This window comes from Xenopus tropicalis, chromosome 2 (assembly GCF_000004195.4).
Source record: "Xenopus tropicalis strain Nigerian chromosome 2, UCB_Xtro_10.0, whole genome shotgun sequence".
NCBI lineage: Eukaryota > Metazoa > Chordata > Amphibia > Anura > Pipidae > Xenopus > Xenopus tropicalis.
The window spans coordinates 15,743,167-15,758,000 of NC_030678.2; the positions used below are offsets into that span (position 1 = coordinate 15,743,167).

The 14,834-nt window shown below is 43.4% G+C and overlaps 1 protein-coding gene across 4 annotated transcripts in view; it reads left to right on the forward strand.

Moving 5' to 3' along the window:
• tiam1 (T cell lymphoma invasion and metastasis) overlaps positions 1–14,834 on the forward strand; it is a 179,094-nt gene that overhangs the window by 43,998 nt on the left and 120,262 nt on the right. For all 4 annotated transcript variants that reach the window (XM_002938441.5, XM_031896573.1, XM_031896574.1 and 1 more), the window contains exon 2: positions 2,192–2,230. The gene's annotated coding sequence lies outside the window, so the exon portion shown is untranslated. The remainder of the gene's footprint in view (positions 1–2,191; positions 2,231–14,834) is intronic.

The following is a 14,834-nucleotide window of genomic DNA, read 5'->3' on the forward strand; positions in this document are numbered from 1 at the left end:
ATCAATTATCTATCTATCAATCTATCTATCCCTTTGTCTGTCTGTCTATGCGTCTGTCTGTCTATCTATCATCTATCTATCATCTATCTATCCATCCATCCATCTCTCAATCCCTCTGTCTGTCTATCTTTGTATCTGTCTATGTACATATCTATCTATCATCTATCTATCTATCTATCTATCTATCTATCTATCTATCTATCTATCTATCTAATCATCTCTCTATCCCTCTGTCTGTCTATCTATCTAATCATCTCTCTATCCCTCTGTCTGTCTATCTTTGTATCTGTCTATCCCTTTTGTCTGTCTATCTTTGTATCTGTCTACCCTTTTGTCTGTCTGTCTATTGGTCTATCTATCTATATATCATCTATCTACATACATACATACATACATACAGCAGACTGTTAAGCTAATGCCAATGTTATACTTCCATTGGATACATTTACAGGGTTTATTTTTAATTATACTCATTTTAGGAACGTGGCCAAAGAAATCTAGGTCAGTTACTCATTGCCTCTTCAGAACATGCCTTGCCTGAGTGCAAATGATTTGGGAAGAGTTTTTTGCTCATGTTAATTCTTATTGTTCTGCAGAACGTTGCTGATTACAGGGTCCCAGTGGATGTAATTGCACCCCATGTTGCTTGTCAACACGTTACTTATCATGCGAGATTCTAGGGCCGACCTGAGATATGAGAGATGCCTCAATTGAGCATAATTATTGCCCATTAAAATCTTGAGTACCAGATGGGCCTACAATGGGGATTGTGAGTAATGATACTGGCATGTGTAGCTGTGCAGTAATGCTGACTGTACTGAGTGCAAGATAGAAATGAATTTATTCCTATATACAGTCTGGGGCAATCTGCTGTCAATTAGAAGGATATTAAATGTTAGTCTGGGCCCCAGGCCCCAAGCAAGGTGTCTTCTTTTAAAAGACGGGTAAATTATTTCTTATAATAAACATAATTCAGCGAGATATGTGACATCATTAAATGCCGTTTATTACTGGATATATAATTTAATTTCTCTTTACTGTATTATAGCGGCATAGCTATATATGTGGGTGCAATAAATATTAGTATACAGTACAATACCTTGCACTGTGGGGAAAAAAAGTTTTGTGAATTAACTTCCATGCTGCACCGAGTGGGTGGAGCCAGACTCTGTGCCATCAATAAAAAACTAAGTATTTGTTGTTTTTTCATTTTTCATCAAGACCAGCACACCCTTATTAAAATGTTATGCCTTTTTTAATAAGGGTGTGCTGGTCTGATAATAATTTTTTATACATTGTTTTTGACTGTGCAACCTGCTAAGTGAATTTTTGCATTTAAGTGCAGACACTGAAAGGACTTGTATGTATATGTGTATATAATTTAAGACATTATGTGCATAAAGCTACCCAGATATGCCCTCCCCTTTTAAACAAAACAGGGAATGTTTGTCCATATATTGCAATATATACAAGCTGGGCAACTACTACTACACAGTCACCCCCGGTCTGGCCTGTCCTACACTCGCTCACCCCCGGTCTGGCCTGTCCTACACTCACTCAGCCCCGGTCTGGCCTGTCCTACACTCACTCACCCCCGGTCTGGCCTGTCCTACACTCACTCACCCCTGGTCTGGCCAGTCCTACACTCACTCACCCCCGGTCTGGCCAGTCCTACACTCACTCACCCCCGGTCTGGCCTGTCCTACACTCACTCACCCCTGGTCTGGCCTGTCCTACACTCACTCACCCCCGGTCTGGCCTGTCCTACACTCACTCACCCCTGGTCTGGCCTGTCCTACACTCACTCACCCCCGGTCTGGCCTGTCCTACACTCACTCACCCCCGGTCTGGCCTGTCCTACACTCACTCACCCCCGGTCTGGCCTGTCCTACACTCACTCACCCCCGGTCTGGCCTGTCCTACACTCCCTTTTATCTGATTCACTAAGAATTCTAATGCTTTATTATATATTTTTCACAGGGACAAAGTTTTACCTGCAACTTCGATAAAACCCCCAAACCCCCTTTTATTGGCTCCGCTGGGATAATCTGACTGTAGCTGGGAAGGGTGGGAGCTACAACATGGAGCTGGCCACTGCTCCTGTGTAACTATAACAAAAAAAAGGGGGAGGTCAAAAGCTACTATGTTCTTTGTTATGGCCATAATACTAATTTCTTCTTCTGTCACCTAGGTGGTGTGACTGCAGAATCTCATGGAGATCACGTTATGGGTAGGTAATTATTTACTTATAAGCTTTTTAATAATGTCTCTGATTTGTAGAATCGCCTAGTCAGGTCAGGTATAAAAACCCACGGAACCGGCACTGTCTCTGTTCTTCATCAGGCACACACTTTACAGGTGTCACCACTTTCAGCCTCTTTAAATTACCAGTTTTTGGTGATTTTATGTATAAAATTTGTTTCATGTATAAAATTCTGCATGATAGAGGTGATTGGTTGATAAGGGTTACTGTATTGGGAAGAAACTTGAGTGTATATAAATGCATTCCAGGGAGTGTAATGTACTAACACAAATTTCCACCAATGACAACCAGCAAGTATGCGGCATATGTGCACTGCAGGAATATTAATGCAAATGTCTATGAAGATTCTCATTCATCCAGGTCATGATATTTTATTTAAGTCTAAAACAACTGGACTTTTCTGAGTTTTTCTTGAAAACATTTCACCACTCATCCGAGCGGCTTCTTCAGTTCAAATGACTGGTAGGGAATTCCCCGGCATTTAAACCCTTGAGGGTAGTACAGTCACACACATCCAATCACAATTCATTATTGTTCAGTTAGGTGTCAATGGATCAATGGAACCATTGTGATTGGATGTCTGTGACTGTACTACCATCAAGTAGTCCCTAACTTGAGAAAGGTGCCCTGGAACGTCGATTTTTGCACAATATTTAGTTTTTTTTCACCTAGACCTGCGATCTCTCTCTCTATCTATCTATCTATCTATCATCTATCTATCTATCTATATATATATATATATATATATATATCTATATATATGTCTCATATCTATATATATATATATATATATATATATATATATATATATATATATATATATATATATATATTTAATATAAATTCCCCCTCTGTTTCCACTTTATGATGAAGGCAAGACAGTAATACAGCTTAGCACTGGTGAGGGATTTTATGCGGAATGCAGTTTCTGTTTATTAATGATATATGAGGAATGAAGAGGAATGAATTTCAAAAGTTTTAAGACTGTTGTGATTTTAGTTTGTAGGGAATCCATAACTGCCGCATTCACATCCAAGATGGAGATGTTATTTGGGATGTTCCCATGATGCTTTGTAAGAAGCAGTTGCAGAAGGCAGGCCCAGCCCAATACATTTCAGCAAATTAGCTGAGCCAACAGCATTACCGGGTTATGGAGAAATCCAAATCCACAAAGCTTTATTCTCTGCAATCAATTAGAAAATATCTGTTCGTTATGTTACCTGGGTGCATATGGAATTTAGCTGGATACTGTTTCTGAGATAGAAAATGAAATAAGCAGAGAAGAGTTATCTGAGCTTTTCAGCCAACTGTAACCAGTCGGTCGAATAGAACAGCAGGTGGCGATGTTGTCTCAAATCCATTATATTAGCAGTGTAAGAACTTTCGAAAACTAGTAAAAAAGAGAATGTTAATTGAAATCTGTGCTTAGAAGAGCACCCTGAACCGCATTATATTTGTTTTGAGGGTTTACATTCCTTTTTATTTATTTCCTCTTCACATATGTCTAATGAGAGCAATTTAGAATGATTTTCCTCTTGATTTTATAAAGATGTTACAGACTGGCAGTTTCATTTTTTCCTTCTTTGTTCTATGGCTGTCTGGTTGCAACCTTCCTTGCCTCAATATTAGATGAACTTTATCATTAAAAGTTCTGATTCAGAATGTTTTGGTTTTGATCCTGCCATGAGATGTCAATCTGAATTAATTACTCATCAGCTTTGCATCATGAATTTTGTAATTTATATACATGGTATATTTAGAGTCGGTCCCTAAGCTCAGGTAAGTGACCGAAGCAGAAGAGAAGATAGGGAGCTACTGGGGGCATCTTCAGAGGCATAGATCTATCCTGTTAAATGGCTGTGGGGGCCTTGGGCCGGTACAGAACCCAAAAACGTAATGTGCAGTATTTTCTGCCTAATTTTTAGTTGAGCTTTAGTTCTCCTTTAATGGGCTGAAAGATAAAACACATGAAGCAGCTCCATGGCAGTTATTAAATATGTCATTTATGAAACTTGTATACATTTAGCAGGCAGAACCTGCCCAGTACTTCTAAGAAGTGTATGAGAAATTGGACCGCAGCTGATCATTGCTGATGACAAGTCTTGTCTTCCTGCTGATACACATCTTGCAAGGAAAGTGCTTTTTTGAGCACCAAAGTGTTGCTTTTAAGTCTGATTGTTGAACAGATGACGTTGCCTTGGATACCAGCTGAGTTTGGGACATAATGTATCTGGCATTTGCGCAAATGCCTGTAATTGTCGGACCAGTACACAGCGGTGCAGCCCGAGGAAGAGGCAGATTTACCCCTGTGAGTCCGTCCGTGGGTTCTTGTTACGTGAGGTCAGATCTGCTCCGATATTGGAACAGGTTCTTGTTGTTGCTTCCTAGAACATCTTGCTCGCCAGCGATGCAGACTTAATGTGACAGTTGTTCCGGACGTGGCTCTGATTGTATTAATAAACTCAAGCCAGAGGCAGTGAGACGAGCAGAGGTTACCTCCGATCATTTGGCCCCTGTTTGCATGAATCCTTCCCAATATGTATCCAGAATCTGGAGTCGCTGGGAAGATTAATCCGAACTCAGCTGTGTAAGGAACATTGTCAGAGGAGAGTTATAGTTCGACAGAGGTTACTGATTAGAAGGCTGTGCAGGATGGCTCGTTACATAGGTATATCCTAATTTCTACCCAATTAATTCCTCTGTCTCAAGTGGATATCTTGTACCTTTTCTAAACTGCATATGCATGCCCAATTTTGGCCGGGCAGTTTGGGCAATTTTGACCAGAATGCCCATTCTTATGGACATGTATGCCAGTCTGGGGGCTGTTTGGACAAACTGAATCTCAGATAATTGGAAATGGGTGCCATAAGTGGCAGTAGATTATGCCCAGCCAAGTCTTGTTAATCCTCATCCATGCCCCCTGCTCCGCCCCTGAAAAGGTTATAAACGTGGATGACTCCCGAATAATAGGTTACGTGTAAATGTGGCCATACACGGGCCAATTTCAGCTGCCTATACCGGTCCTTTAGACAATGGGGCAGTCGGTTCGGGGACTGCATCAATGAGCCAATGCAGTCCCCTATCCGACTAGATTTTCTAACCTGCCCAATTGAAATCTGCCCGATTTCAGGCCAGATATAGGTCGGGCAGGCCCGTCGGTAGTGCTCATACATGAGCTGATTAGCTGCCGTATCGGTCTAAGGGACTGATATTGGCAGCTATAATCGGCCCGTGTATGCAGGGCCGGATTTGTAATCCCGCCGCCCCAAGGCCGCCCCAGTCAGTCTTGCTCCGCGCATGCGCAAACGCACCATCGGCACCCCCACGCATGCGCAAACGCACGATCGGCATTCCCCGCACGCATGCGCGATCGATACAGCGTGTAAGCATTCGCATACGGAGCAGTTGGGGAGAGGTCCCCACTGCTCCGTATGGGCGAAAAAGCTTTAGATTGCGGTGCGGCGGGGCGGCATGCCGCCCCCAAATTTGTGCCGCCCTAGGCCCGGGCCTTTGCGGCCTCTCCGCAAATCTGGGCCGGCGTGTATGGGGACCTTAAGGGTTGAACTTGATGGACTGTGGTCTTTTTTTCAACCCTATGTAACTATGTAAACAGCGACAGGCATCCCTGACTGAAATCGGGCAGATCTCAATTGGGCAGGTTTGATTTTTCTGTTGGATCGGGGACCACATGAGCTCGTTGATACGGTCCCCGAACCAATGGTGCCTATGCCTGCCATTTTAATTTGAATTGAATTAGCCTGATATTGCCCACCCATAGGTTGGCAAATTGGGGGAAGATCCGCTCGCTTGCAGACGTTGCCAAAGGGTGACTCTTGCGGTATATGGCCACCTTAAGAGTCTGCTTCATGGTCTCTTATGCCAACACTGCCCCATATGTGAGTTTAACCAGGCCGCTGGCAAGATAGAGCTACAATGTACAGAATCCTTTGGGGGGTTTAACGGCTGCTGAGTAAATGTAGCGCTCTGTGTGTAATTGGACTGGGGCTGCTGCCTTGCCTGTGTCTCCAATGAGAGCTTTATTATGTGCTAAGGATTTATCCAAACAGAGAGGTTTCCTGTGCAGAAATAGTGGGGAATTGGGCACACCTGCACTTAACAAGAATAGAATGAATTCCCCTCGGTGGCAGAGCCGGCGCTCAAACATTCCCTCTCTCTCCGGGGCCAATTCTCCCAGCAAGCCAAAGACTTACTCTCTTTTTTAATCCATTTTTTCTATTTTTAACCCTCCCCTTGTACTGGTTAAGGGGCGGTGGGTGGTGGGGTACATAAATAGACATGTTGTTACACCTTCTCCGAACACAGTGACTTTTCATCACCCTGTGTTTTATGGCCGCACAGTACGCCCTGTATGAGCAACTCACAAAGAGCCGCTTCTTGCACCCTGCTACGTTCCTGCTCGGCAATGGAAAGTTTAACGGTCTCCTGTAGACACAAAGCAGTCATGGTAAGGCAGAAAAAAAACGGTCTCATAAACATCATTTCTTTTCCGATAGATTTATGAAGCATCTCACGCAGTTTGGGGTGTGGGGGGGAGTCTGATGGAAAAGGTGTTGTATGAACAAGCGGCGCTTATAACGAGCCCTGTGTTGCTGCGTGGGTGTTGGATACATTTATGTTTCACGCTATCCCCCTGCTAAAACATCTGCAGGCCAATCAGCCGGAGCGTCGCTGGTTAATGGTTTTATGGAAAGTGCTAAGAATAATGAGGTTTCCTATGTGCAAAGACTGGTGCAGTTAATATTGATCTCAAGCATTACTGTCAGGCCGGGACTGGCAATCTGTGGGTTCAGGCAAATGCCAGAGGGGCTGCTGTAAGATGCCATAGACCAGGGGTCCCCAACCTTTCTTAAGGTCCCCTTACACGGGCCGATAGTAGCTGCCGATATCGGTCCCTTGGACCGATTCGGCAGCTTATCGGCCCGTGTAGAGGCAGAAACGAGGGGCCAGATATCGATCGGCCAGGTTAGAAAATTCAGTCGGATCGGGGACCGCATTGGCTCATTAATGCGGTCCCCGAACCGACTGCCCCATTGCTGCCATTAGATGTCGATCGTTTGGCCCCTGGGCCAAATGATCAAATTCACCTACATGTTACCCGATATCGCCCACCTGTAGGTTGAAGATCCGCTCGCTTGGCGACATCGCCAAGCGAGCGGATCTGCCCGTGTGTGGGCAGCTTTACTCGTGAGCCACAGTCAAATGTAAAAAGACTTGGGGAGCAACACAAGCACCATAAAAGTTCATGGAGGAGCCAAATAAGGGCTAAGATTGGCTATTAGGGGCCTCTATGCACACTATCAGCTTACAGGGGGCTTTATTTGGTAGGAAATTTTGTTTTTATTCAACCAAAACTTGTCAGGAATCAAAAATAACTCCCTGGTTTGGGGCACTGAGAGCAACATCCAAGGGGTTGGGGAGCAACATGTTGTCCCCGGGTCACTGGTTGGGGATCACTGCTATAGACAGTCACTATTTATTGGGCTGGTGGGGGCAGTTTGGGCCTCTGTGTAACTAACATGCCAGGGCCTATTTTGAATCACAGGCCTGAGCTTTGTACTGTCACCATCTTGCCTTGCTGTACCTGCTATACCTGCCTTTCCTACCTACCCCCACCTCCCTGTGGGGCCCAGGGCAGTCACCTGTATCTACATATGCCAAACACAGCTCTGGTCATCTGAACACCTTAGAACACTCTATTGCTTTAGCAGCTAGCATGTCTGGCTGCCCACTTGGCCACTCATGACTAAAATGTGTGGAGCCAAAATGATGGTCTCCTCCATTGATGTCTGATCAGGGCTTGCTCAGATATCAATCAAGAAAGCTGTAAAATATTGTCAGGCAAGGATCCCATGGGGCTGTGTACTGGATGGGCATAAGCTGAAGGTCCCATATGAATATAGTAGCCACCTGGCCAATATTTCATTAGCCTAGCCGGTAAATCACCAGCTGGGGCCAGGGGGTCATATTATAAATGTACCTCTCCCTAAATTATTCCAGATCTACCTCTCCCTAAACTCCCCCCAGCCCTCACCTGATTCTCCCTTTTACTGCCCTCTGTGGTGTTACCTACCCCCACAAGCTGAAGAAAGGTGGCAGCCCAGTGTATGGAAGCTTTTTCTGAAACACAGACCATACCTTAAATCACTGTTTCTGCTGATATGAATATAGACCATTAGGCCTGCGGCACACAGAATGATTTGGCCTTGGAGAAAAGATCCAGAATTGCCCATTGGCACATTCCTTAGCAAAGCACCGGCAATTCTGTTCCACGGCGCACATGGTGACGAATGGGCAGTTTCAGGCTTTTTCATCTCTGCCAATCTCTGCTGGTGAAGCATGGTGGTCGACCCCATTTGTGCCATAGGCTGAAATGTGCAAGTAATTAAGACTCCCTGTGCCAATTTAACCCATGCCAGTGTGTTTCACTCAAAAATGAACATAATGAATTTACAGGTATAGGACCCATTATCCAGAATGCTCGGGAGCAAGGGTATTCCGGATAAGGGGTCTTTCCGTAATTTGGATCTCCATACCTTAAGTCTACTAAAAAAATCAATGAAACATTAATTAAACCCAATAGGATTGTTTTGCATCTAAAAAGGATTATTTATATCTTAGTTGGGATCAATTACAGTTACTGATTTATTACTACAGAGAAAAAGGAAATTAATTTTAAAATTCTGAATTATTTGAGTAAAATGGAGTCTATGGGAGACAGACTTTCCATAATTCGGAGCTTTCTGGATAACGGGTTTCCGGATAAGGGATCCCATATCTGTACTAATAATGAATGGGCAGATGTTGGCGGTGGAATGTTATGTGATTGTTCCATGGGTTTCATATAGCTTTTTTTTGTCAGCTTTCCATTTTAAAATCTGAACTATTTAGTTGCTAGGGTCACTGTCCCTATTAACCACTTACAACATAAATGAATCTTGTAATCCCTGATTGTACTTCTGTCTATCCATACTATGGTATTACAGGTCCTTTCATCCATAAGCTGCTCTTATTTAGTCTCTTTGCCCCTTTTTCTTTTGTTCCTCCGATTTGTATTCCCACCGTGACATCCCGTGCCAGTTTTTGTTTTGTGGGCAAGTAACACGCGCCTTCACATGTTTACAAACTCCCGGATTATTAGCAAGGGGTGCAGGGAGCGCAGCTGGCGGGTGATTCAGTGAATTCTATAGGAGAATGCCCACTCACTTCAATCTGCGGCATTACTCACCAGCCTTATTTCTGGATAAAAAGCTCTGCCGGGGCATGATGGGAATCGGGGGCCTGTAATTTACTCACACGCTGGCTTTTTTAAAATTTATTATTATTGGTCCGCTGCAAAAGGAAAAAACAGCTCCCTTCCCCACTGCTTAATAATCACGGTGAATAAAAGTAGCACCGGTAAGGGGGCAGATATGTATTTAGAAACTTTCCGGCTGCCCAAGAGAAGCTGCTTCCCTTGGAAAATGCTGCTCCTTATTGCTAGCATCTCTTAACAAAAACCATCACTCTCGGGTTTGGATTCATTCACCCCACCGCAGTGTGCAAAGTGCAATTTCGGACACAATTGTCTTTTTTTTTTTACCTGCAGTACAGCATTATGCCCCATGATTACACAGGTAATTGCAGTCACAACAAAGGTTGCCATGCAGCCGGTACTTGACTGGCCCAGCCGGCAAATAGTCAGCTAGGGCTGATGCCAATATTACACATTTAGCGGCAATATGTCGGTCAGTAAATACATAAGGATGGCAACTCTACCTCTAATCCCTCCCTTCCCTGACTCTCTCTCTATGGCGGATCAACCCCTTTTATGTAGGGCGGTGCTGTCCAACTTCTGTGGTACTGAGGGCCGGACTTTTTCTGGCCTACATGGTGGAGGGCCGATAATGGAAGCCAGTTTTGACCACTCCCCCCTTTTTTTTTTTAAACCGTACCCATGTTATTACAAGAGCTTTTAAGACCATAACCACATTAATGGTGGTAGCACAGCAAAAACCCCAAATGGTTGATGTAGGGATATCACCCTTGATTCATATGTGAAAGACTTATATTATGCCATTAGGACACACCCTTAAAGCCATATGCCTCCTCCTCCCCTGCCAGTAGGACAGCACTGATGTAGAGGCTAGCCTCTGTCCTGCTCATTTCCTTGCCCACCCTGCCCCCATTTACCTATCCCATTCACCCATTGCCTGGCCCCCAAGTGACATCACTGCCTGGTCCCCAAGTGACATCACTGCCTGGTCCCCAAGTGACATCACTGCCTGGCCCCCAAGTGACATCACTGCCTGGCCCCCAACCTAAAGGCTGGTATTAAATGCAAAAAAAGTGGCAATACTAGTCATGAGGTGGCGATGGGACGGACATATCAGCATTGTGCTTGAACTGTGACACAAATCAGATGCAATTGAACTGTTATAATTTCAAATGATAGATAATGTGATAATATGGTTTGGAACAGTCCCCAAGCCCCGCCCCCTGTTCCCCTGCTGATCTGGCTGACTACTTTGGGACTCAAATAAAATGTAACCGTAGTCGCCTGTCCTCAGCCTCATCCTCACAATCCCACAATTCCCTGCACACGTGATGTCAATAAGGAAAGGAACATCACAGTGCAATGCATTGTGGGTTATGTAGTTCCTGCATGCTGTCTGTAAGCTGTGGAGAAGTTGTTACAATGTGCAATATCAAATTTTTTTAGTCCCTCCTCCCCTGCCAAAGAGAAGAACTGTTTTGCAGCTGGATTTCAGCATATACAAATGGTATTTATGCATACAGTTTGAAGGAACAGATTACAGTGATAGGTATATTAAGGGTTTGTGTGTTGTGTGGGGCTCTTAAACAATTTTTGGTTTGAAGACGTAGTTTCCATTTAAAGGAGAAGGAAAGGTAAAAACGAAGTAAATACAGCCATAAACACCTACAGAACTTCTCTGCTCTGAGTCCTCCGTTAAAAGAAACACTACATTTCTTTCCTTCTATTTTGTACACATGATCTTCTGTGTCAGACTTCCTGCTCTCAGAAAAATCCTTCAGTGCACGGCACAAGCCTGCTCAGTTTGCTCTTCTCTTCCCCTTCTTTCTCCCTCCTCCCCACCTTCTCTCTCTGCTTTAATCTGAGGAGGAAGTAAAGTCAAACCAAGCCAAAATGGCAGCCGCTATCTTAAACAGAGAGAGCTTCTAGGGCTGTTTATTCAAGTATGGTAAAGCATTCTGCAGAATAAATATAGAGTTCTAGCTTGCACTATTAATCTATTGGCAATAAACTGCCTCAGTAGCTTTCTTTCTCCTTTAATTTTCTCCACCAGCTATTGGCATGTTAGCCAGTGGGAAGAAAACAAGGGAGAAACCAGGGACGACAAGAAGATAGGCAAGAAAACGTCCCGTATGCCATTACCACTGCCTAAGACAATGGGAGGCAACTGCTAGAGAAGAGAAGCTTTTTGGTTCTACCCTAGGAGACCACAGCGATTCAGTTATCAATGTTTTTATTTTGCTGGTCTCCAGTTTGATGTTTAAACAGCTTTCTCTGGTAGCTAGGGTCCCGCTAACCCTAGAAACCAAGCAAAAGTAGGCTAAGAATACCAATTAAACTGTATTTGAATTTACAGGAAATATGAGTGAATAATAGAACCTGAAGACCAACTGAAAAGCTGTTCAGAATAGACCAACATATTAACTTTAATGTAACATATCGAAATTCTTTTTTTTTTATTTTTTTTTATTACATTCCCACTGGCCGTGTCTAAATTGGCCTCGCCGTTAATTAGCTGATGTGTGGGACGGAGGCTTAGTTTAATCTCTCTAGTATGCTCCTCATTAGTTTGGGCAGAGGGGGATTAAGTTGAGGAGGTTATGTTTTGATTGGTGCCTCTCATTTTGGGCAAGATGAAAGGCAATTGGTAAAAAAGGGGGATTAGAAATGACTATTGGTGATAGAGGTCAGCAGGCAGCACAGAGATAAGATCGCTGGATAAATACATCGGCCTTTAGATTGGGAAGGCAGTGATACAATTAAACTATATAGATTGAAAAGAAATTGGCAGAATTGTTAGTGTTTTACTGAAGTTCCTACAAAAACCTTTCTACCTTTTAAGACAAGAGAGAACAGTTTCACTTAAACCCCCCTGTATATTGAACTCTTCCTCATCAGTAAGCCTGAGACAAAGGCAACAATTGGGGGAAAAGAGGCTCTTTTATACTGGATTCATAAGGGCTCATTTATAACAATGGATAAAGTGAAAAACCTGGAGCAAATTAGCATGCTTTTAGCGCACTTTGTATTCCCCTCATTCCAGTGTAATTGGGGCCCCTGCTGTTAGGCAAGCCCTGCATACTCCCTGGCCCGCAAATTGCACCTCCATGTCCCTAGGTGCCTCTCTGTACCAGAGGGCCCCTGACTGGAGCACCCCTCTGATCTTGGCTCTGGTAAAGGAAAATGGTAGCTGAGCAGAACAGAAAATAGGGATATAATAAATAGACAGAAGGGATATTTAAGTCTCTATCTGTTATTACATTGCTAGTAGCTAGATAGCAGCCATGGCTCACTAGACTTGAGGAACCAATGGTGAAGGTGATGAAAGAGAGACAGGAATATGAATAGAGGAGGGACTAAATAAAAAGCTAAGTAATAAAAAGCAACAATAACAATAAAACTGTAGCCTCACAGAGCAATAGTTTTTGACTTCTGGGGTCAGTGACCCCCTAAAAAAGCTGCAAAGATTTAAAAGAAGAAGGAAATAATGAAAAAAGTGTTAAGACCAATTGAAAAGTTGCTAAGAATAAGCCATTCGTTACCATACTAATAGTATACCTGAAGGTGAACCACTAAGCAGAAGGTTCTATTTTGATATAAGACCCCCCTGGGTGCTAGATATTTCCCAGCATGCCTTGGGTGTCTAATAACCTGTGCCATACACAACCAGTGGCAGTGGGCAGAACCAGACCTGAGCTGCCAAGAGGCAAAACATTTGGAGTCATTGGGCACTTGAGTCACAGTGTGTCTATGGCACTTTGTCCTGACTTGGCCTTTTCCCGTGCAACCTGTTTATTCCCTCTCCTTTATTTATTCTTCTTGCCTTTGTACTTGGCTTTGTACCTGATGTTATCTATAGTGTGCCATTATAATCATATAATTATCATGTGCCAAGTCAAATGGAACGGGCATGGAAATACAAACAAACACAGCAGTCCTTCAGGCTATTGGTAGACTACAGCTCCCAGAATCCCCAGCAACTCTGTATTGGCAGAGACAGCCCTGTGGGGGCAAAACTAAGCAGTGCATTTTTTTCTGAATAAATCCACTATTCATCTTGTTGTTTTTCCGTGGTCCACTTAAGACTGGCTTGCCTGGCATTTAAACATGGCTCTCTGACAGTCATTGCCCGGGGCTGCTGATCTGTGCATATGCCTTGCTCCACTGAGCGCTGCACATTAAGGTCAGAGAGACAATGCTCAAGTTCTGCAGGGTTTGAGATGCTTTAGCCAAGTGCTCTCTGTTCTGGAGGTTGGATGGAATTCCTAATCCATTATACTTGTTAAAGGGCAAGTATCCCTCACCTGTGTTCTACATCAATCGTGTGATTATTGTCTTCCTGGAAGGAGAATCTGATTAATTACCTTTCCTTCTCTCATGTTTGACCATAATGCAGTTGTGATATGGTTCCTTAAGCATAGGCATGCCAGTATGAAATATGATTGGTGGGCAGTGGCAGCTCCCTTTCCTGTTTGTAACCATTGCAGGGGGTCGCTTTGTGTTGTCATTGGCATTCTGTTGTGACTTCATAAAGGCCTATGGCACAAAGGGCGTATTCTCCACCAGCTGGTACCGACAAGCAGAACTGATTTGGGTCAGAATAATGTAAAAATGCATTTTTGTGCTGAAATCTGCTCCGTGTGTTTGCACCCCGGCCAACGCAGGAGTGGGCTGAGCAGATCGGACATCCCCTTGTGCCCATAGCCTAACATGCTGTGTAGCAGGTATTGTTATTGTTGCAAAGACCAACTACAAATTGTTTTAGAATACCCTTTTCTACATCATACCATACTATAACCTTTGTGCTATTTTTGTGTTTATTTTGTGCTAATCCCCAAGCTCTTTAATGGGGTCCTAGTGATCAGTAAGATTGGCGACTGCTGGGACACAGTGTTCTCACCATGTTCTCTGTTTTTGTTTACTTAACAAAAAAAAAAAATAAATACAAATAAAAGATAATGAACCAGATTTAGTTAACAGCTCCCTCTAGTGGCAGCCAAGCACATTGTGACGTTACTGTGGAAACCACCAAACAATGCTGAAGCAAGCGTGGAGGGGACAGTGTATTAAAAATAAAATGACTTCCCCAAATTGTTAAAACCGCATTGCGGGAATATAGTAAAGTGACGAAATATAATTTCATCATTTCCTAGGGAGGGTGGTTGTGTTTTAAGTTCTGAGGAAAATAAGAGTAAATGATGATATATTTGTTTTTCACTATTATATTTGCTTTTAACGATGGATTTTCCCATGGTTCTCTATTTACATTGTATCAGTTATTCACAATGACGGTCATTC